The following is a 24,641-nucleotide window of genomic DNA, read 5'->3' as shown; positions in this document are numbered from 1 at the left end:
AACTTTTGGTGTTGTTTCCGGACACTGCGCCGAAAAGTGACCCGGCTTCTGGCACGTATAACAAACGCCCGCTCGCCTCATCTCGAACCGCTTTCTGCGTTTGGCTGCCGCCGTCTCTTTACGTTTGGTCGGACTGCTTTCACTCGCATCCTCACTACGCGTGTCCCCCTTTAATCTCATGGGCGTGAATTTCGGCCTCTCAAACTTCGAGCCAAATTCACCCTTTTGACCGTCCTTAGCTCCGCGAGCCCGACGCGTCACAAACTCTTCGGCTAGCTCAGCGGCTTTAGCCACCGTACAAACGTCTGGCCTATCCAAGACCCAGTATCGCACGTTCTCCGGTAACCGACTATAAAACTGTTCTAGCCCGAAGCACTGCAGAACTTTATCGTGGTCACCAAACGCTTTCTCTTCTTTGAGCCACTCCTGCATGTTCGACATAAGCCTATACGCAAACTCTGTATATGACTCACTTCTGCCTTTCTCATTTTCCCGAAACTTCCGACGGAACGCCTCCGCAGACAGCCGGTACTTTTTTAGCAGACTCGATTTTACTTTGTCGAAATCCTCTGCCTCCTCTCTATCCAAGCGAGCGACTACGTCGGCCGCCTCGCCGGGTAACAAAGTGAGCAAGCGCTGTGGCCACGTTTCCCGAGAGAACCCCTGCTTCTCGCACGTTCGCTCAAAGTTAACCAGGAACAAACCAATGTCCTCTCCAAGCTTAAACGGCCGCATCAGGTCAGTCATTTTGAACAATACGCGTTCTCCTGCACCGTGTGCCTGACTTCCATTACGAGCGCGTTCCATTTCTACCTCAAGACGCTTCATTTCCAAAGCGTGTTGACGGTCACGCTCTTGTTGCTCTCGCTCTTTCTGTTCTTTACGTTCACGCTCTTCTTTTTCTTTTGCAGTCTCCCTCTCTTCAATAGTCTCAAGGCATTCCGACAGCTCGTCATCCTCAGCCTCTAACTCAAGAATAGCCTTTAGCAGTTCTGGTTTTCTGAGTTTGTCTGAGACATCCAGACCCAACTCTCTTGCAAGCTCCAACAATTTCGGTTTGCGCAACGACTTCAAATCCATGGCTGCTCTGAATGCTGCTTTCTCTACTGCTTACTATTGTCTTGCCGCAAACTAACCCGGCAGCAACGACAACCACAATTACCAGCTCTGTTTCTAACACTAACAAAAGCCTGGCAAAGCTCAGAAGAAGAAAGTCCCGCACTCACCAAACCTCGCAGGCAGGAATTCCGCGCAGTCGTTCCGCTGCAGGCAACCAGTCGTCACACAGGGCTCGTTGCACTGCTCCCGGATCGTCGTTGAGCTGCTCAGCATACAGTCAACTGCATCTCTTCGCTGCTGGCCTCCGTTGTCGCGATCTCACCGCTGGCAGACAGTTGTTTGAAGTCGTAGGCGATCTCACCGCTGCCAACCAGATGTTTGGATCGCACCGCTGGTACGATCGGTTGTTGGGAACTCGGCGCTGACGCCCGTGGTTGTACCTGGGTCGCAAGCCCCAAGGGTAGCGTTGGCCTGGCGGCCTGGGGTACAACTGGAAGCATCCGAAGGTCCCGGCAAAGCATGAGTCGACTGGTAACAACAAAACAACTTGTTTATTTTAACATCGCAAAGAGTTGGCGGTCAGGTTGACCGAAGTAGAGAGACGGGAGAGCACTTTACTCAACAGAAGAAATCGGAGCCCTCCTTTTGGCGTCCGGGGGCAGCTGTTTTTATACTCTCGCAGTTGAGGGCAAGAAGGAACCCCTCAAAAGACGAGCACGTGAATGTACAATGGGCTAATGGTGACGCACACTGTCGTAGCGCTGCCGTAGCACCATGTCGAGCACGATCTCGTAGCACCCTGTCGTAGCGCTGCCGTAGCACCATGTCGAGCACGATCTCGTAGCACCCTGTCGTAGCGCTGCCGGTCGGGCACAATGACTGTAATGAGAGGATGATCCCTGCTTTCGCATCGCCTGGTTCGGGCACAATGACTGGAATGAGAGGGTGATCCTTTGCGGTCGCATCGCCGCAGTCGCGCCTGGAAACACCTGCCGATGAGCGTTGCGGCGACGACGATCGGGCCAAAATGTCTGCCGCCCCGCCGCAGTCGCGCCGGCAAAACCACGTGTCGCAGGCGAAACGCAACATGCTGAATAGTCAACGATGCTGTCGGCCAGCTCCACAAAGTTGTCGAGGGACATGTCTTCTGGTGTGGTAGCCAAGGTGATCCCCAGATTCTGCGGCAGGCGCTGAAGGAACAATTCACATAGCAGCGGGCTGTTGGCGTCCAGCCTATAGTCACTAAGGAGCCACCGTATACGACGTAGAAGTTCCAACGGTTGACGGTCGCCAAGTTCCTCCTCGTTGAGAAGCCGCTGGAGGCGTCTGTGCAGAGACACGGAGCTGCTTTGCAGCACCATCGTTTTGAAGTGGTAATAGGGGATGATATCGTGAAGTGCGTCCACAACGTCTTTGAACTCCTCAACCACCTCTGTAGGGAGTGCCGAGACAGCGTAGAGGAAGCTTGCGTGCTGCGAGGAAACGCGCACATCCACCTGTGTTAACCAGGCTGCAGGATATTGTGGCCAAAAGCACGGCAGGTCAATCTTCACCATGGCGAGGCCTTCGGCGCGGGTCGTCGCTCTCTCGTTCGTGGCCTCGTCCAGGCCGTCATGCTCGCTGTACAATCACGTCCGATCACCACGTTATAGGGACCGAGGTCAAGCCTACTACATCAATTTGTGAGTCAGCGAGTCGGAACGATGGCTTGCTTGCTTGCTTGCTCATTTGTGGCGCTTACCAACTACGGGGGATTCACCACCAAGAAGCCGGAGGTTAAAGGTTAAAGGGAAGGGGGAGTGAGAAAAACTGAAGGCATGAACAGAAGAAAGTGTTTTTTTCAAGCGAAGGTTGTATTGGCTCACAAATTTCGGTGGCGGTAGGGTCACACAAAAAGCCCAGTTGCTCCCAGAGCAGAGCCGCTGCGAGAAATGGCGGTTTGATGAGTTGACAGCTGCACCGGAGCCGGAGCGTGAGTTATTAGCAAGGATTCCAGCTGCATAGGGGCGCGCTCACGCCACACGCGCAACCAATAAGAGCCGTTTCGCTTCCGCCGGTGAGGGAAAAGGCAGCAAATGGTGTCGCGCGCGCTGCGCCGGCTTCGTTTCCGTTAAGTGCATTCTCGGAAAACGGATGGGACGGCCACGTGTTGTGCGTTCGCCCGAGGAACTGGCAGCCTTCGATGAGTGGCGGCTTGAACTCGTGCGTGAAAGGACTCGCGTCGGCGCGCCGATCTAGCTGACAGAGCCGCCCGAGCCCAGGCAATCCGGCGGCAACGGCAAGAAGATCCTTAGGTGAGGAAGCGGAAGGCCGAAGCAATCTGGCACCATTACGTGTGGGTTACTTAACCGTGACGAAGGTCAGATGCACGCCAGACAAGCTTCCCTCGCCCCCATTTTCCGGTAGGGGAAGGGTTGGTCATTTTTTTATTGTTTTTCTTCTCACCTCGCAGCTCGCAGCACGAGCCACGGGACACATGCGCCGGAGCGCGCCATATATGAAAAGGCGGCAGAGGAAGATTGCAATGGCTGCTAGAGGCCGTGTAGTTCTGTTGTAAAAACGTGGATGATATCGCGCTGACACTGTCGGTATGAGCGAGGCGGTTGCTTATGCAGCTGTGCATAAGCAACCGCCTCGCTTTCTCGTTTGACGCAGAGGTAAACAGTGCACAATTAAGAAATGTGTAAGCATGACATCACGTATAGCCGAACGCATCCACGTCGCGGATGGGACCGGCAGCCTTCGTCATCGGTGACGTGCAGGTGTTGGCACCTCGCTGTCGCGCCACTTTCCGCTTATTGTGCACGAGCCGTGCGAAGTAAAGAGTACTTGATTTCAGTGCGTCGGCAATTTATAAATGACTCGTACGTGGCACCGTACGTTCTAGCGTCTTGGCTAGTGCTCGTGCATGTTCCATAATGTACACTACTATACGCGTCGCGCATGCAAGTTTGATTGGACAGTCTTCTTCCTCTATATAATTGGCGATGGCAATCGAGAAATTTAGGATACGCGAAGGCGTGTCTTGCTCCGAGCAATAACTTTGTAGCACTTTTTTCATTTATTTACATGTAGAAGTGGTGGGAAGTTGGGCTTGTTAGCTGCTGAGAAACGGCCGCTGGTAAAAGGTAAGCAATCTACGCGTGTCAATATTTGCAACCGGATGAGACTACTCGGCACATAGTAATGGAATACCGAGATATTCACCAAGCAAGACGCATATATAGGGAACGTCCACTTACCAGAAGCTCAGGGATTCATAGTTTGATTGGAGTGTTGACTTGTCAGCAATGTAGATAAGTATGCATATGAGACGTTTAGAATATTCGGGAAAAGTAGGGAATAAGATCGACGGAGTCGAAGTGATGGCATACGTAACGGTACAATGCACAATGTGTCTTTTTTTTTACTTCGAGCGTTTTCTTCTTTAAAAGCCAGCAAAGGTTAGTCGGATTACGTCACTACAGATTAATTATCTGCACATGTGGACATCATTTGCAAGATGGTCCTAAGCAATACATTTACTTAATTAACTAATTGCGAGAGTTAACTTCTTAGTTACAAACTTTTAGGACACATGCGTATACTGAAAAGTTGAAGGGAATCGTCATAAAATGACACTTCCGTGTTAGTACATTTCAAAACGGCTATGTGAACCGAAATAATTGACGTCAAATTATCATGCTTTCAATTTGCCTGATTACGCACGTGGAACCGCGAAGCCCGACTTCCGGTGCTTGGGATCATGTCATCAGAGAAAAAATACCACAGGACTAAAGCAAAGCTGCCGACGTAATACGCTCGTACAAGACTGATGCCAGCCGTGAAGAGTACAGGGCAGTAACCCAATATATTTCAGTTCTCCTATGTTATTTGCAATTTATAATGGTTAAAACGCGTGTACCTCATCCATAAGCCATTTTATAACCACACCTTTACCTCACAGCACAATTACTCGGCGCCTCGACGTGCTTATTTCATCGTAGATACATTAGAAATTCAACCATCAAATTTTTTGATGGGTGTGACTTTGACGTCTTTCTCTCCGCTATGACAATGAATGCACCAACGGATGAGAGCAATGCGACTTCAAATAGATTTGCTGAAATTGAAGAACTCAAGGATCCTTCCCATTGGTATCACTGCCTTCGTTAAGACAGCCCGGCATAGTGTTGCTTCAAGCTGTGTGCTAGCCATTTTGCCTATCGGAAATGACCTCTGGCAGCAGGGCCACACTTGGTTTTCCAGTCCCTAAATATAGCTTGAGAGCTTGAAAGCAGAGTCAGGGGACGTTCTTGTGACAGACATAAATACCCGATGTTGACCTGTTATATACATGCAATACATACAATACAATACATACAATAGCGCTGTAGTGGCTAAAGAAGTACGAACTCAGCGAAACATTTATTTATTCAGTAAGCCGAGTAGGACTTAATACAAGCAGCACTATCATTGCTATTGTTGAGGAAAGGAAAGCATTTTGCTTTCTGCAAACACATACATACATACATACATACATACATACATACATACATACATACATACATACATACATACATACATACATACATACATACATACATACATACATACATACATACATACATACATACATACATACATACATACATACATACATACATACATAGAATAATAGATAGATAGATAGATAGATAGATAGATAGATAGATAGATAGATAGATAGATAGATAGATAGATAGATAGATAGATAGATAGATAGATAGATAGATAGATAGATAGATAGATAGATAGATAGATAGATAGATAGATAGACAGACAGACAGACTCAGGTATGCTATACATGCTTTTCATTCTAGCATTTTTGTATACATCTCTTTATTCTTTTTTTTATCTTCCTCAAAACCTCTCTATATCTAACTTGTGCTGATACCTATGCCTGTAACAGATCCAGCCGTATCAATCTCTTCCATGTTTTTTTCCACCAATACTCTAAACGTCTCTTGCTTATCTCGACTGCTGACCGGTTGATGCTTCCGTCCACTTTATATCCAAGCGCTCCTGGAAGGAGTACGTTACCTGCGGGTCTCAGTGGGTGAATCCCTTCGCATTCCATTAGGACGTGCGGAGTTGGTCTCCGGGTTTTTGCAATGGCAATACAGTGTGGCCTCACAGACCTCTCTAAAACGCACTGGTATGTTAAGGGAATAGTGAAATATATTTAGCAGATTTCTTTAACAGCGAAGCTGTATATGGCTAGGTTGTGTAAAAATTTTTGTGCGTCTATCGAGCGGTGTAGATCGAAAATTTCTCCCGAGTAAATGGGCCGATACCGAAGATTGTGCGATACCGGGCCGATCCATGGCGGAGGTGAAGCAGGCTCTAAGCAGACCGCTAAATTCCAAAAATAAGCTTAACATTTTAGGTCCAAATACAACCCGTATCGGATATAAAGCTCATAAGAACAGTTACTACACATGGACCCGCGTCGGCCATGTCTAAGTTCGCACCGCCTTCCCTTTGTCAAAACGAATATTTGGTGAAATTTTGGCGAAACGATGGAACGAGGTTAATCTCCTTCATGTTGGAAAGGTTTGGAATGAGGTGTTACACTGAAGTGAACATTCGGCAAGAACGTGGCTAGTGTCCAAGTGCAACCGATTGCAGTATATGGCAGTGACCAAAAAGCAATGGTCACCATGGTGACGAAGTAAGAGAAATAAAAAACGAGAACAACAACGAAGTTATGTGTATATGCCTTTATTGAATCGATATAATTATCACACAGTAGAGCTTCACTGGTTATCCTTCTTCACAGAGTAGAAAGGCACTGAATTGTTTTTTTACAGCGAAAGCTGTATATGACTAACCTTCCGTAGATTTTTCGGCGTCCTGCAACACAAAGAATCATCATGTGGGCCGATCCTGGTGATAATACAGAAAGGGTCCAAGCTCAATGGCACATACCCAGGGGTCGGGGTATGAGCCATAGAGTTTCTCACTATAACACCTAGAGGGAAATCTGGCGCCACCGTCTATGGGAGTTTCTTAAGGGGGCACCGTGCCGTCATGGGAATGACGGTATATGTGTCTGCGAGGCTCGTGTTGGCTGGTGTTGTACGAGGCTTCGTCTAAAACGTGGGTATGGCTACACAAATAACGCGTTCTCAAAGTAAAAATATTCATGAAATGTTTCAATTTACGCGTATTACATCCTTACTCACCTACAATGCATGGCCAAGCGAAGAAAAGCAAGAACAGACGACAAACTGTTTCAAAGCGAGCGCGAACCTTGTCGTCTGTCCTCCAACTTTAGCGGACCGCTGATACTTTTTACGTAACATATAACCGTACACGCAATAACAAGTTCTCGTAGTTATACAAAATATTCTTTTGCGTAATAATAAAACCAAAGCAGCTTTTCACTTGCTGTTTTAGTAGAAAATGAATCATTGTGACAGACGGAACGGTGCTTTCCAAGCGCGTCTTCAAGGTGTCCTGTCTCTCCGGGAATGATGCCAATCCGAAGTCACAATATACCGGCATTCCCATGCATACCACAGCGCAGCAGTGCCAGATTTCCCTCTAGGTAATGTAGTGAGAAACTCTATGGTACGAGCCATTGATTAAGGGGGTGCAAGCCATTCAACAGCTGCGTTATCGATGGGGCGGACACGGACAGTTCGTACACCCGAAGAACATGCGTACGAGTAGTTCCGGACGAAATCAACGAGAATGTAAACGGCGCCGGCGCGAAACGACCACCGGCGAAGAACGTTCCCGCGATACTGAACGCAAAACGACAATCGCGAGCACGGGCACCTCCGAACGAGCAACGAGGCCAAATTCGCAACGCAATACGGCGGCAGAGGTACCGGATGAACCGAGTGAACGACTTCAAAGGTGCGTATGCCAAGTTCCGACGAGACTTTCTGGATAACATTTTGTGCTATACAAACGGAAGAAGGAATCGTGATCTCAAGGGTGTACATCTCGTCGGCTGCTTCCAAGTCCGAAATAAAGAGTTTATGACCGCGTATTTCCAGTGGGTCAGAAAGGGTGATACCGCACCTGTGATCATCAACGGAGACTTCAACGTGTACATTTATAAGCCAGAGAAGAAATCGTTCATGCAATACATGTTGGAAGAGTTTGGCCTGCAATGTTACTCTAACCCCATGATACCTACCACGCATCTCCAGACGTGCATTGATTTGATTCTAGCCAAGAACCTCTCTAAGTGCCAGTCAAACCATTGAGTGTATATCACAGTGATCATATAAATCAATCGTGACTACCCTGACAATATAAAGAGTCTCAATCGAACATCAACCACTGTCTTTACTAAATCATCCATTCAAACACATCAACTCCCATCATCAGCCACTTCAAACAAACGACAACCATTCCACTCTGGGAAGCTGGAATGGAAGTGAAAGCTGGCGACAGTCAAAGCTGTCGAGCGAAAAGCAAAGTGCTTTCGCTGCCATTCCATCTTCACAGAGTGGAATGGTTGTCATCTTTATTCGGCCCCTCAGCACATGGCACTGGGTTCTTGGCCAATCCTACAAGAAAGGGCATACCCCACAAAGTACGATTCCTACATAACACATGAAGATGTGATGTCGGCTCCCAGATATATCTAAACCACACCGATCCGTTAATGGAATGGTCCCATATTTTGCTAATTATTTGATTTAGTCATTAGGTATATACACCTGCAGCTGCGCTGGCTCTTGGCTGGTACTCCAGAATGAGTATGTCCCAGTGTGACACAAGAGGTACAGATTCTTATATGTTGCTTGATACGAATCGCAATTTTCTGTGCGTGCCCGTGTCACGACCAAATGGTTTGCATCGCCGTTAGCTGTAAAGCATTTATTTAACAGCTTTACCTAAACTTTGTTTCGCATAGATTCGAACATATGCGTTAGATCACCATATGTTTTTTTTTTTTAACCCAGGAAGAGAGACAGAGAGAGAACTTTCTTGAAAGTCTTTGCTGGGGTCAAGGTAGCCGGGGGACTGGGAGACTTGGCAGCGTCGTCCGTCAGCCAGACTACCGAGGAAGCTATTTTTATAATTGTGCTTTCATTGTCTGTGGCAAGATAAGCTAGTATCGCGATCGTATTTGATTAGGTCAGGACATTCAGGGTGTAGTATATTGGAAAGGCATAGGTAACACCGACGCTCCTTTTGCTTGAGATTTACCTGCGCGACACACTTAGATTTCAGCGATGCGATTCTGCGTGCCAATTTCTTTCTTTTTTTAATCCGAGGACACCTCAGCACTTCTTATGAGTTGTGAATGCGAAAACATTAAAGTCCAGTTGAAGGGAGCTGAGTGGTCCTTAGAGTTATGAACTCCTCGCGGGCAAGCGAGCACGTTGAGACGTTTAGCGCGTTTAGATTTGGCCTCATCGAAGCGCAGTTAGAACACAAGCGAGAGCTTGCGCGGCCAAGTAACGTGCGGATAGCGCAGGTTTCCGATAGCAAGCGTGACGTGGCGTCGCGGCGATGCCCTCTCCCCTCACGCAATACGGCGGCAGCAGGTGTTCTAAAAGTGGTAGAAGTATGAGCGCCTCACGAGCGTGCGAGAGGCGCGCTCGTGACCATGGCGGCGCAGCCAATAGGAGGTTTCGCTGCTACAGACGCCGCCGGCTTTTAGAGTGCAGCTCTTAAGGGGGTATGGTAGGGTAAACAATTCTCAAAAATTCGAATTTGCAATTTTCGCACACACAGATTGACTGCACTAGGAGGAACAAACCTGCGCAAGCGCGACCTCGAGCGCCCGCTCAAAGCGGTTCAAATGTTGCGCCGAAATGCGCCGCGCGCCCTGGCATTTAAAAAGACGGGCGGAGGCCGGTTTGTTTATCGTTGTCGTTCGCGGTTTTCTTCGTTATGCGTTTTTTTTCTTGTGTGTATGTAAGTAAATGATTTGTACTAAAAAATTAAATATTAATTAAAAGAAAATCACACAACCACCCAATCGTAGCAATTGCCATAAAGGAATCCCATACGGTTTCCTCGAAAGAAAAGCACCGCACTTGATGAAAAATTCGTCCTGGTCCGGGGCTCGAACCCAGGACCACCGCCTCTCTGGGGCAGCCGCTCTACCAACTGAGTTAACCAGGCGGCTAGCAGATGGCAGGGAGAAGTCGAATTCGTTAACTCGAAGCAAGAGTTTGACGTAATAGCCCTTTGCAGAAAAGAACTATTACGTAAAACTCTTGCTTTTGCTTACGTGGTCGTGGTCGCCTCTGTTTCGAGTTTCAAACGTATTACTTGCCTAGAAGATGGCACGATCGTCCAGCAAATGGAGCAAAAAGAGAACTTTCAAAGATAATCGGTCTTCTGAGCAAATGCATTCATGGACGAACACACAGAACACCAATGTGGCGCTCAACCAACTCATCTGGTGCCGCTGCCTTATGAAAGCTTTGTCAGTGCTTACACATTGAAGACAGCAACTAACAATGGTGTAGCCTAATACAATGACGGTAAATCTGCACGAAAAGCTGTTCTGGAGGTCCTTGGTCCATTCCAGGTCTGTTTTGTAACATTGCCCTCGACAGGATGGACAAAGCGCGTGTTGAGAGGGCAGAATTCTATGACTCTGCCGAGAGCAAGGAAGGACGACGGATAAAAAGGAACACTAAGAAGGGTTTTGGAGACATTTGCAAGAAAGTCAGCACTGAAATATATTCTCCTGGGGAATTTTGAGCATCCCATAAGCTGCATTCGAACATAACACTTCATTTTTCTCAAATTGCATTTTTTATTAATTTTTCAAATTCCATGTACCTTTTCTCAGAAAGTATTCATCCCATTCCAGGGAAACTTTGTACACATGCACTTCAACCAGTCATAAATATTCTGAACTAAAAAAATCTTTGATGATATGAATGATAAAACTAAAAGAATTTGCACTGCAAGAAACCCCCCTTGTGGTTTTGTGCGAGCAGAGATATAATTTTTTTTAGGTGCGAACCCCAAAGTGGATACAATATCTCTTTATTTCAGATACAGCCTATGAGTATTTAGAAGAATACTGTGTAATAACATCACATTCCTCTGCATGGTTGCAGAGAAAAGGTAATCAAATAATTAAACACACCTGAAATTTTGGAAGTGGGCCACAGAAAAGGGAAACCATCTAGACACAAAGTGTCTCGTGTTGTAACCAAGAACATCTTTTGCAATTGCGTGAAATTTGATGCGAATATCTGCAGTCGTTTCTCAAATATTATGTTAAAACTAACACATTCCATTTACTCTACCATACCACCTTAAGGCCGACCAACATTCAGCGTTTTCACCGGCGTTTTATGGCGTTGCATCTCTCAGCGCCGTCGCCTGAACGGCGCCAAAGAGAGCGTCCAGCCACACGAGCGGAATGCGAACCAGCGCTGATTGGCCGGCGCTCATCGAGCCGCTTCCGGCGGCGGCGGCGGAGATATCTGTGAGCCGACGGCGAGCGACGCTGAGTGACGAAACGCCAGAAAACGCCGAGAAAACGCTGAAAAAGCTGCAAACATCGGAGACCAGCGTGGAGACCAGTGAAAGCGGCCCCTTCAGTGACGTTCGCGCGGAAACTGGTGTCATGCGAATCCGCCCGAGCGCTCGATGCGTACTCGTATCTGGTCAGACGCACCATTCGTTTCGTGATGTCATCTGCTCGCGTCAGCTCTTGCTCGCGCTTGTTTGGTTTACTTGGTTTGGTCTCGTTGGCGCTTGTTTTGGTTGCCATGGTTGGCGCTTGTTTTAGAGCGCAGCACTTGGGCGCCCGTTCCTGCGGCTAGCGTCGGCGTCGTCGTCGGCGGCGGCGGCGTAACCGAGCGAGCGAACGAGCGGAGAGGAGGGTGCGGCGACGATGGCTACGAGATGGCGCCAGAGTAGTACGCGTCTTCTGGTACACCTGTCGGAGGCGTCTGCTATGCATCGCGCCCAGGCATCACCCACGCGCTCGCTCACGCGATCTCCAGATTAGCGAGGCAGTCGCGGCTCACTTCGGTCAGTTTGCAACGTGCTGCACGAGACAGATTGTCCTCCCTAGCCAATATCGCGAAATGAAAACACGTTTATAGCTGCGCTCAAATTTCGCATTAGGGAGTATCGTAATCACCGGGAAATTTTTTTTCGCTCAATGGGCCAAATTTTGTATAGCGTATTGTTATCCCGCGATAAGGAGAAAAATGCAATGTCATCGGGATTAAGATAAATTGGAACATACTGAGGAACTGAAGATAACAAAATATTAAACACAAGCGGATAAATATTTAATTGATTCCTAGTGGTACACCTCCAAACAAAAATATTGTCTACCAGAAAAGAACTAACGTGTACAGGTCACTACTATATAGTCTGTAACGGCACAGCTGGCTAGTCTAGAAATGAAAGTTCCATGTTCAATGGCGTAATAAGTTGTGGAAATATATAAAGTTACTAATGCTGAGACACCTGATGGTCCTGGAAGTCGAATGTGGCTTTCTGAATAAACACGAGCCGACAATATTGAACATTGAGGCCTAAATCCTATGTATCTCAGTAGCAGAATGCCTTGAGAAGAAGCAAATTCACTGAGCCGAAGATGAATTACTTTTAAAATACTTTTACTAGACAAGGTGCAAGGTAAACTGGCCGAATATTATCCAATTCATATCCGAGGTGTTGATTTTACAGCGAAAAATATGGCTGGGTCGGGTTCCGTCCATTCTTGTTCTCCGTGAACAAAAACTATCATCATCACTGAATGGCTCATACCCCCGTAAGAATTCATGCTCCTGTAAGAAAGCAACAAATGCAACGGCTCATAGCCCCGTAAGAATTCATGCTCCCGTAAGAAAGCAACAAATGCAATGGCTCATAGCCCCGTAAGGCAGGGGCTACAAGCACTCAGCAAAGTGAAGCGAACTGTGCTTAAAATACTTCTAATCACGCATACAACATACAGAGCCGCTTGCCGAAAACTGTCATCATCAGTGGCTCATACCTCCGTAAGCAAGCCAAAAATGCAATGACTCATAGTCCCGTAAGGCTCGTGGCTACTCACTTTGCGTGAATTCGCTGCGATGACACTGCCGCTGTTGTCGTTGTCGGTGATTTCAACGTGGACGTGTCGGTACCGAAAAGGGAGCGGTTTACGCGTTCCGTGTTGCAGACATATCCCTTGCGATGCCACACCGAGCCGGCCCAACCGACCACCGAGCGGCGTCCGTGCATCGATTTGACATTATCAAAAAATGTGATTGCAGTAGCGAGTCAAATAATCACCACCCATCAAGACAATAAATGTGTGTGCGTACTTTTCATCACGATGACCACCCATCAAGACAATGAGTTCGTACCTTAGTTCAAAATTATGTGTGACCTCCGTGTCGTGTGCTAAGCAGCTTCGCTGGTTAATTGCCTTCACATAGTGGAATGGCTCATGATTTGTTTAAGTAAAATCACAACTTATGCAATTTTTTAGGAGTTCGCAGTTGCTGTATAGTGTAGCGCACGGTTTACCGTATACATGTATACATTAGGGAATGCGAACAGTTTATTCATAGCAATTGCAATACGGTCTGGTTCTGGAGGCAATTGATGTGCAGTTAAGATGATATCGCATAACATCGACATGCCAACTTCTACAAATTCAAATATCGAACTTTTAAACCCCCTAGGTCTAGGACATTCAGAAGAAAACTGTGCTTCTTTCGCTATAACACCTAGCGAATCAGCCGTTTCGTTGAGGGAGAGAACAGCAGAATGTGACCACACGGATTGTCGAAAATACCATTTCTTGCTCCGTAAAAAAAAAATTATTAATGCGGGCGATGTTTCATACATTCATTTTCTTCGACAGCTTTCGCGTAGCCATCCTGCAAAGCCGCAACAAAGCTGCGCCCCATCTGCGCAGTAGCGCCCTTCTGAACACCACATACATTCCGCAAGAAGTACCACCGCCATGTCGTTATGACGACGAATACCTTGTTCGAACCAATGTTCTATGAAAAGAACGCACAGCCCCCGCTGTCAAGCCTGGGAACTTGCATTTGAAGTTAGACGCCCAAATGAAATTCCTCAAGGCATATTTTATACATGGAAAATATAACACCGTATACATGGGCACTACTTTCCATACTCTTTCTCACAAAGAACTATTCAATCCAAAAGCAAAGGTAATAATTCAGTCGACAGGACAGGAAACAATACTGAGGCATGGAGGCGACATGTGCACGTGACTTCCACAGCGCCGTACGTCCCCACAGAACTATATGGCCACGCAAGCGTGAAATGTGCGTTTAAGAAGCTGACGCCGGGCACCATTCTTATTCCGCACAATAGCTTGGACACTAATCGACTATGAGCTATATATTAGCTGCATGTCCCTCGCCGCTGATCAAAATGACCAATCAAGCGCCGGTAAGTGTGTCTGTGCAAGTGCTGGCGAGTTCTGCTGCAAGCGACATTCCGCCTGCACTTTACCGCTCGCGTAGCCGTTATTCGACATTCAAGAACGCTAGCGATTCTCCCACACAGTGAATGCAGCTGGGTGTTCAACAAACGCGTCTCAAGGAAGATAAAATGCTCACAGGAAGCGCAGCTTATACTCTGCTACATTACATGGCCATGAAATGTGCAGCTACAGACGTCTTTGTGTTTGCAGATCAAACGCTTGTCCGAGCTACAAAACAACGACACTAAAGGTGCCCACATTGTACGTGAAAGGCCCTGGACAACACCACTAGGCTTTCGATAAGCAGCACTGCTATCCTATATAAAACATGAGCGCTTTTTAAGAAAAAGTATACCGGCTGCTAGGTAAGAGGAGGAGGAGGAGAAACTTTATTATTGCAGAAACCGTTGCGCGGTTTATTCCTGGGTGGTTCGCTCTGAATGGCGAGGAAAAGCCCATATATAGTGAGAGCACCAGCAAACTGCGTTGAAAGTGGCAAATGACTGTCAATAAGAAAAGCGCGAAAAGTTATGAGGACTACAAAAATGCAGCGAATCAAAAGTCGTAGACCGGGAGCCGTGATTTCGCACATTGCCTGAGCAAGGACGTAGACTCCAAGACACCGCTTCAGAATGTAGTCAGAGATGCACCAATGGTTTTTACGGCACCTGGCTGCGAAAAGAACGGCAGGGTACAGAATAGTCACATGGTGCTGCGCTTTGTCAGAGCGTTTATCGGCTTCCCAGGAGCACACTCAAACGCCTGGGAGAACTCGTCCACATGCTGCAAGTGGGCATTGCACTGCGCGCCATCGTCGGCTTCTTCATCGCTGCTTGGACACAGTGAGTAGCATGACGCCAAGAAGAACAGTTGCGGGCCCGTGTAAGCATCGAGACCACTGACGGCCACGTCGCGCGATGACCGGTCGTGTTCGTAGGCATCGAGCGACGCCTTGGTTGCCAGCACCCGCCACATTATTACTTCTTCTTCGATGACTCCGCTGAGAGCGTACACCGAGCCGTTCTTGAGGCAGTGCAGGCCGGTCTCTAGATTTTCGTTACCCGACACCGATGCCCCGTACGCCTTGAAGAAGAGCTGGGCAAGCGCATACGCGGCGATGCCCCCTGCACCTGCGTAGTTGAGCGCCGTGGAAGCGCTTCCGTAAAAGTACGGAAACGTGAAGGCGTACGGCATAAGAGCGAAATCGTTTTCCAGCAATACCAGCAACTGGGCAGATTCGATCGCGGAGTAGGCTTTGGACCGGAGCGACACGCTTTGTGCATTTGGGACAGGCACTTTTCCGATATTGCGAACGAGAGAGTTATACATGTCGGCCACGTGCTCACCAGCTTCCTTCACGGTGTCGTTGAGAATTACGAGCAGTGGCATCTCTCCCGTCACAGGCTGCGTCGTCACCACCACACTCGCGTCGAAATCCTTCCGCTGTTGAAGGCGTAGTAGGAATGCTTTGCGCACAGCGCTGATCACACTGTGCGCACGGAGCCGCGGTTTATCTGCTAACACGATGTCGGTGTAGCGGAAAAATATGTAACTGCCGGCGATGAGAAAGGCCTTGGCAATGCACGACGCACCTTGTCTTAGTTGAGCCTCCTCTTCGCTCCCGTAGAAGTTGAGCTGCAGCTGCCGGTTGGCGTACAACGCGGCGATCTGCACCACGGACCAGGAGACGAAGGCGTGGATGTTATCTTGGCCGATGGACGCCCAGAGTTTCCAAAAGTTCCGGACGAACGACTCCGATCGGGTCGAGACGACGAGATGTCTGGTATTGTTCGGGCGCTGAGAAGGGCCAAGTGCTTCCCACCAATCCTCCTCCGTTCCGTTCCGTTCCAAAAACTTTTATTTCCATCAGAGAAGGAGACCCCCTACTCCCTGCCCCTGGCGCGCAGGCCTGGGGACAGGGGTGGGGGTCTCCGCGACTAGATGCAGGCAATGAGTTGTTGGCTCTTCGCGGCCTCTGCCGCCAGATGGATAGCTCTCCTCTGCATGGCGGGGTCCGCGCTTTGCAGAAGGGTGTCCCAGGCTTCTCTACTATTTATTCCTTCCTTGACACCTGGGGAGTCTACGCATTGCCAGATTATATGGTCGAGGGTCCCCCTCTCCCCGCATCTCTTACATTTATCATCTATATCTTCGTCTTTCAGTACGTGTGACGCCCATACTGGATTTATGTAGTTTCCTGCTTGCAGTCTGCGCCAGGCTCTCGCCTCTCTATTTCCGAGCTCCTTGTCCGGAGGGGGGACAGTTCTACGCTGAAGCTTATAGTTTTCGATTATTTCTGTGTAGGTCTGTAGTCTCTCGTCTAGTTCCTTGCAAGCGGGCGGCTCTGTTCCTGCCCGGAAGTAGAGATCTCGGGCTAGGAAGTGTGCCGCCTCGTTGCCTGGGACCGACGTGTGAGCTGGTGCCCATACGAGGCTGATTTTTCTGTCAATTTTCTTTCCTGTTAGTACTCGTATCGCTTCTGGTGCGATTCTGCCTTTTCCGTAATTGTGGATGGCTGTTTTGCTGTCGCTTATTATGTAGCTCGCCTTGGTCCCGACACAGGCAAGCGCGATGGCTACTTCTTCCGCTGCTTCCGGATTGCGGCTGCATATTGTTGCTGCTGAGACTGCTTCGCCTTGGCCATCTACCACCGAGGCTACTGCAGCACCCAGTTTGCCGCTGGCCTCATCCGTGTACGCCACTATCTCCCTATCTATTTCGCTGAAGCGTCTGACCAGTGCTTCGGCTCTCTTTTCCCTCCTTTCTTTGTTGAAGGTGGGGTGCATGTTTTTGGGAATTGGGCCTATCCTTAGCTGTTCTCTGATTTCTCTTGGGATGTCACGTTTCTTTTGCATGCCTCTGTCTGTCTGCAGCCCCACCATGTTCAGGATAGCTCTGCCTGTATATGTTTGGCTGAGTCTTTCCTGTTGGGCGGTTTTAACTGCTTCGGCTGTTTCTTGCCATGTATTGTGAATTCCCATTGCTAGGAGTCTCTCAGTGGAGGTGCTTATGGGTAATCCGAGTGCCCGTTTATAGCATCTTCTGATTATCGAGTCTAATTTGTCTCTTTCTGAAGCCCGGATGTTAAGGTATGGTGTGGCGTAGCTAAGTCTGCTGAGGACGCACGCTTGTACTAGCTTAACTAGGCTTCTTTCTCTTAGCCCTCTCCCCTTAAGAGCTATTCTTCTGAATATCCCGGTGACTTGTGCTGCATAACCTTCCAGTTTCCGTATGGTTTCGTCGTTGTATCCATTGCTTTGGATGAAAAGTCCTAATATTCTTATCTTATCTACTTTGGGTACTGGTTTGCCCCCAACCGTGATGTTGAGATCGCTGTCTCTTTTCAGCCTTAATGATTTGGGGTTGTACATTAAGAGTTCCGATTTTTCTGGTGAGCAAGTAAGCCCCCTAGTTGCTGCATACTCGATTACTGTGTCCGCGGCTGTTTGCAGTTTGTTTTCTATTTCCGCGTCGTTACCTTTGTTTATCCAAACATTTATATCGTCTGCATACATGCTGAAGTTTAAATTTTCTATTTTCCTTAGTTTAGCCGGGAGGCCCCTCATAGCCAGATTGAAGAGGAGTGGGGAGAGTACAGATCCTTGCGGGGTACCTCTGTTTCCCAGTTCTATTTCTTCCGATTCCAAATCATGGTATCTAATCTTTGCCGTCCTGTTTGTCAGGAAGTTCTTTATATAGTTGTAGGTTCTGCATCCTACCCCTATTTCTTGCATTTCTGTCAGGATTGCCTCGTGTTTGACATTGTCAAAGGCTTTCTTGAGGTCTAGAGCTAGGATTGCTTTTATATCTCTTGATCTTGAGTTTATGATGTCGTGCTGAAGCCGCAGCATCACGTCCTGGGTACTTAAGCCCGGTCGGAATCCAACCATCTCATTCGGCCATAGTTCATTTCCCTCCATGAATCGGGTTAACCTTGTCTGGATTACATGTTCCATTAATTTCCCTACGCATGACGTGAGGGAGATCGGCCTGAGATTCTCTAGCTTAGGGGGCTTGCCCGGTTTGGGGATTAGTATGATGCTAGCCTCTTTCCATTGTTTCGGGAGTTCCCCTTTCTCCCATACCTGTAGAATGTATTTGGTTATAGCTGTGATCGACTCATCGTCTAGGTTCCGCAGCATTTTGTTTGTTATCCCATCTGGGCCTGGGGCCGATTTCGTTTTAAGTCTGATTATTTCCGCTCTCACGTCTGCCTCTGTTATGGGTGCATCTAGCTCCTCATTTAGGGGTCCCCCATACTCTGGTAGGTTGGTGCGAGTCACGTTTCCTATGTATGTTTGTTTGATCTCTTCCATGAAGCTCTCGTCTGTTCCGTCGTATTTATGTCGTGTTTTGGCTAGCCTTATGTTTGTCTGCGATTTTGATTGGGTTGGGTCTAGCAGGTGTCTTAGGATGTTCCATGTTTTAGCTAAACTCATACCTTTTTCCATGTCATCACATGTGCTACACCAGTTTTGCTCGCATAGCTGTAGTGCGTATTTTTCAATCTCTCGATTTAGTCTGGCTATTCTTCTTTTTAGATTCCGGTTCCATCTCTGTTTTTTGAGCCGGCTTTCTAGACTACCCTTTGCTTCCCACATGTGCAATAGCTTGTTGTCTGCTATAAGTGGAGCGTCTTGGCCTTCTAAAGTAACCGTTGCTTCGGTGACGTGTTTTTTAAGTGTGTCTGTCCATTCTCTTAGGTCTGTAATGATTGTGGTTGGAGATTCCTCTCGCCGCTTCCTAAATCTATCCCATTCTGTAACTTTTGGCTGTTTTAGTCGTTTTTCCTTTACTCCCTTCATTAATGTGGTGGCAATTATATAGTGATCGCTGCCTAAGTCTTGTCCTGTATTTTCCCACGTTACTGTTCTGGTGTTTTTGGAGAGTGTTAGGTCGGGTGTGGTATCTGCGGTGACGCTGTTTCCTATTCTAGTTGGGTTTCCTGGGTCGGTGTGTAGTGAGAGGTTCAGTTCCTGTATGTCCTCCCACAGCTGCCTTCCCTTGCCATCCCTTCTTTTGTATCCCCATTCCTCATGCATCGCGTTTAGGTCTCCTACTATGAATAGGGGGTTCTTTCCAGCTGCTTTCAGGGCTTTTCGGAAGATGGCCCTAAACCTGACTTTTTTCTGTCTAGGACTTGAGTAGATGTTTAGTAGAAATAGGCTGGGCTCTTCTTTTCTACCCGTAAGCATCTCCACTAAGACTCCTTCTGTGTCCCTGGATTGAATCCCGTGTTCGATTGTTGCTACGTTTCTTTTCACTAGGGTTGTTACCCTCGATTTTTCCCCCTTATCGCTGTGAAACGCCTGATATCCTGGGAGGGATGCTAATTTCCCGGTTTCTTGCAGCGCTATTGCTAGCGGCTTTTCTTCAAGTGTGTCTATGTAGTTTTGCAGTAGCGCTCGCTTGCGTTGGAACCCTCGGCAGTTCCATTGCCAAATGATAGACTTAATTCGTGCGTTTCTGGCCATATTGGATTTGGGTAAAGGAGTCCTCTAAGTTTTTCTGTCGCTCCGCAAGGGCAACCAGCTCGGTTCTTTGTGTTTGTAGTTCAGTTCTCTGTGCCCGTAGTTCTGCTGTTATACTTTCAAATCTTTGGTTTATATTTTTTTGTATCTGGCTGAGTGCGGTCATGACCTGTGCCATGAAGTCTCTTTGTTCTGTCTGTATCGTTTTCATCGCGTTCCTATTCGCCTCGCATTCCTTCTTTAGTTCTGCCCACATGTCTGTTTCGTTATCTCCTTTCCGTTTAAGTGGGGGTATCCTGACTGTTTCTGATTCATCCATTTTCTCTCCTTCCATTTCCCGCTGCCTGGGTGTAGGGGGAGTGGTTTGCTGGGCTACCTGCTTGGGTTGTGCGGGTTGTGTGCGGGGAGGGGGGGATGTTGCCTTCTCTTTTTCTTTTTGCGCTTTCATAAGGTTATTTATGAGCCCTTGTAGCTCCTCTACTTTTTTCTTTAACTGTTCTATTTCTCTGTCCTTATCATCTTTGGCCTGGGAGGACCCTTCTACAAAGCTTACTTGTTTGGGCTCTCTGCTTGGATCCCTGCTTCCGCTTCGTCCCTTGCCCCATGGGTCCTTTGGGTCCCTGGATCTCGATCTCCTGCGTCCCCTGGTCTCCTGACTACCGGGGGTCAGCAAGTTTCCTTGGTGGTTTCCTCCCAGCTTGGGGAAGTCCTCCTTGAGGAGTTTCTCAGCTCCGTCCGCAGGGGGTTGCCGTTGTTGGGTCTTCAGTTCCTCCTGCTTGTCTTTCTTCTTCTCCCAGATTTTTTTCTTGATTTCGTACGGTGTTCTGTACAGCTCTTTGCATCTCTTGTCGCCGAGTGGGTGCTCTTTCCCGCAGAGCTGGCATTTGGCTTCGCATTGGTGGTCCTCCTGCGGGTTTTCTTCCCCACATCTCCGGCATTTTTTGTTGTCCGGGTTTGGGCGCACGTCCGATCTGTGTCCCAATCGACCACACGCATAGCATACCTCGTACTTTTTCTTGTACAGGACGCATCTCGTTGGCGTGGGCGACAGGTACACTTGCCTCGGAACTGTGCTTTCTTCGAAGAGGATAAGTACGGCCTTCGTTCCCTTGCCCAGCCTTCGCACTCCTAGGATTGGGGGGTTCTTCGCATTGAAGTACTCCATTCTTTCTTTGATTTCGTCTTCAGTCCAAAATAGAGGTACGTCGTATATGACGCCTTTTCCGCTGTTCTCTGGCGCCGCCACGTATGCGTTGACGTTCACCTTTTCTTTGCCTATCGTCAGTTCTCTGAGCGCTGCATACTTATTTCTCGTCGTTTTGTCCTTTGTAGCAATGAGGATCGATTGTTGCGTCGTGTTGAACGTGATGATGTCGTTCACTCCTCTGTCACTTGTCCCGGCCGTCGCGCTGATTGCGTCAGCCACGAAAGCTCCGCCGAGTTGGAGTAATTTCTCTAGTCCCCCTTGAGGTCTCATAATTATCTTCTCGTAGTCGGGCGGAATTCTCGTATGTTGCCTTTCCACCGACTTCTCTGCCTTTCTTCTTCCCTCGCGTCGCTCCGCAGCACGCTCCCGTAGGCCTCGGTTCCCGGCGACGTGGCCGCCTTCTGCCAACTCCGCTGGTGCTATTTTTCCGCTCCTCTTCGCTTTAAACCACTGTCCCGGAATCTGCAGCTCGTCGGGATCAATTTCCGTACCTTCTACAACCTCCATGTTGCACGAGGTCTGGGCGTCTGGGCCGCGTCTGGGCCCAGGTAGCGCGTCTGGGCCTCGTTCGGCCAAGCGGCCCTCGCGGCACGGTGCGGCTTCGTGAGCTCAGCAAGCTGGAGAATTCGGTCCCACCTTGTTAATGCCGGTGAATCCGCGTTCGGACCTCTCTTCTCCTTGATTCCAGCCAGATGTTCACGCATTCTGTGGTCCGAGTACGCTTCGGTCCCCCGGTGTCGACGGAGCTCGTCGGACGCGCGTCCGTTCGCTTCGGCAGCCGGCGGAGGAATCTTCCCAATCCTCCTCCGTTGCGTTGGTGGCGTCGCTAAATATTAGTTCCTTGTTGAGCGCCACCGCGTACCGTGAACGCTGCACTTTCCGCGGGAGCCTGAGAAATGCGGCAGTGTCGAGGTCGTTCACTGTATTGAAGTCCAAGATGTCGTCGTCACTCGCCTTAAACTCGGACTTGAGGGTTTCGAAGTAAGCCTCGCGCTCCTGAATCCCGTTGAACAACTCGAGGAACTTGTCGTGGAGATAGGAGAACATTGTGTTTACTTCCATCTGGACCACCAGGTCTCTGCCCTCCGATCTCACGATGACGTCGAATGGTGCGCCCCAGCGAAGCACGAGCGACGAGCGCAGTACCGTGCGCACAACGTCGGGCGTCGGTGACCTGCGAGGCCAAACGATGCCTTCTTTGCGCAGCGCATCCCGCACATTCTGCAGCTCGTTGCGCTGTCCGGTCCTGACGAGATCGCAGCTGCGGTACAACATGGCCGCCTTCTGCCTCGCGTCCTGCTGGTCCCGCTTCTCTGATACGGCAAAGCTCAGCAATGATTCGCCGATGTCCTCTAGCGCCTCGACGAAGGCCATCTCGCTTACCGTCAGTGCGTGCCTGCTGCGCCATCCATCGCAGACAAAGCGACCAAAGTTCTCGCACGGCTGCACCGAGGCGTTCATCGACGCCTGCAAGCTCTTGGCGAACTCGACGCAAACGGGCGTCTTGCATGGCTGGTTCGCGTACCTCTTGCTGGAGGCGTAGAAGGTGAGTAGCAGGAGTATCAGGATACATGGGGGACAGCGGTGAATGTGACAATGCAGGGCATGCTGAACCGGTGTCTCTGTAATGTAACGGTATGAACTCGTTCAAATGGAGCAGTATTACATTATGCTGTACTCCAGCAGTGAAATCTAAAGAAAACGGCGGCAAGCAACATGTCTATACATGTCAAGTTAACAGCGATGTCAACCTACACAATATAGGTAGTTAATGCAGCCATTACAGCAATAAATAAAGTCCACAAATAAAGCAATCTTACGAGCAAAGCGATTATCTAGACATTGTAAACAGAAAGGGAAAGTTGCAAACTAAAAAGTCAATGCACAGCGTACAAATTATCAATCTACAGAAGCACTAAAAATAAACAGAATAAAAAAAAGAAAAAGAAGGACAGTTTGATCAGCGATAATTGCTAGAATGGCTGTATATTTAACCCTGCAGAATGTTAACCAACAGATGAAAGTTGGTGTAGAACGATTCATATCGGGACCCGTAATCTAACATGGGCGCCTGCACTTTGATGACGGCGTCCACAATAGTGAAAAGGGTTTACATTGAGATAGAATTTTGTGAGTACTTGCGTCTACATGCAAGTTCCGCTGATCTGTGCTCTGAGTATCAATTATGTCATCATGTTTAATGCGATCAGCATTATTTGGGAACTACATGCACTGTCAGATAACTTTCTATCTAACCAGTTTCCCTCGAATGCGGTCGCCTTGTCTAATGGATACACCACCGGGCTGTTGTGTTGACGGAACAGAGTTCAAAACCAACGATCGGCCCAATTTGGGTCCCTGGGTATCCCTGGGAATCGCGCGGGCGCATCATGTTCGATCGCGCGTTGACGCGCCCATTGTTTGCCTTAGCTGCCTCCGTTGCCTCCGCGTTTACAGTCGATGTGCATGAAGGTGGTGGGGCTCAGCAAACATGTTTCGGAGGAAATCGTAGACGGTGACAGGATGGACAACACGAAACTTTGGCCAGAGCTTCAGAGGACACGTTAGCGCTTTCGGAGCTCAATACGCCTTGTCTAGACGGCGAGAGCAGCGGATATACTCTGCGTGTAAAAGAAGTGGGGATAGCAATGCACTTGCTGCCCAAACTTTCTGCTTCTGAATTAAATCAGGATCTGTATCATTTGCGCTTCGTTCCTTACTGGCCACTCACTTGTCTGTCTCATTAAACTTCCACGATGTGGTCGTTATCCGATTGTTTATTTTCTACCTAATCCCTCGCGGGTGTTCTGAGTTGTGGTATATCTATAATTGCCGCACACAATGCTTGGAACGTAGATCTTCTGTACTTTGTAATAGTTTCCAGCAAGTAGTTACTAACGCTAGTCACTCGCTTATTCTATGGACGGTTACGAAAACGTTCAGCTTCCACCATTCATGTGCTGTCGTTGTAGTCTGTCACCCTCGCTTTAGCCCGTTGATAGAAGAGTGTGCCCACAACTCATTCTTGATATGTGGACGATACAGTGGGCGTAAGTTTAGTGCGAGTTTTTGTGGATGTGTGTAGATAATGTGCTATGCCATGAAGCGGCGCTGCTGCTTTCCTGCTTTTGTCACTACATACCGTGCGGCATAGGCGGAAAGTTTTCATTTTCAGGGTTTATATATATATATAACTTTATTACCAGTCGCACTTGAAGGCACTTCAGTGACGGCCTTATACGAGTATTTAGAAGACAGTTCAATTTCACAGCTTCTCGCACCACCAAGTATCTGGCATCTCTCGGTGGTGTAATCTTCCTTCGTTGAATTGTCGTATACTTCGCTATCACTAATACTGCTTCGCCTTTCCGTAGAAACTGCAGCCGCTCTTTCTCTCTCTCTCTCGTTGCTTTACTGTGAGCCCGAGTATAAGCCCTGCTGCTCATGACTGCTGTTGATTTTGATTTCGAGTGAATCC

General features: G+C 48.4%; 1 pseudogene; it reads right to left on the bottom strand.

Moving 5' to 3' along the window:
- Positions 1–6,357: 6,357 nt before the first annotated feature.
- Positions 6,358–6,537, bottom strand: LOC142580607 (U2 spliceosomal RNA; annotated as a pseudogene).
- Between the last annotated feature and the right edge of the window lie 18,104 nt (positions 6,538–24,641).

This window comes from Dermacentor variabilis, chromosome 4 (assembly GCF_050947875.1).
Source record: "Dermacentor variabilis isolate Ectoservices chromosome 4, ASM5094787v1, whole genome shotgun sequence".
NCBI classification, from domain to species: Eukaryota; Metazoa; Arthropoda; class Arachnida; order Ixodida; family Ixodidae; genus Dermacentor; species Dermacentor variabilis.
Note: the sequence above shows the minus strand (reverse complement) of the source record. Positions and strands in the feature narration are given on the sequence as shown.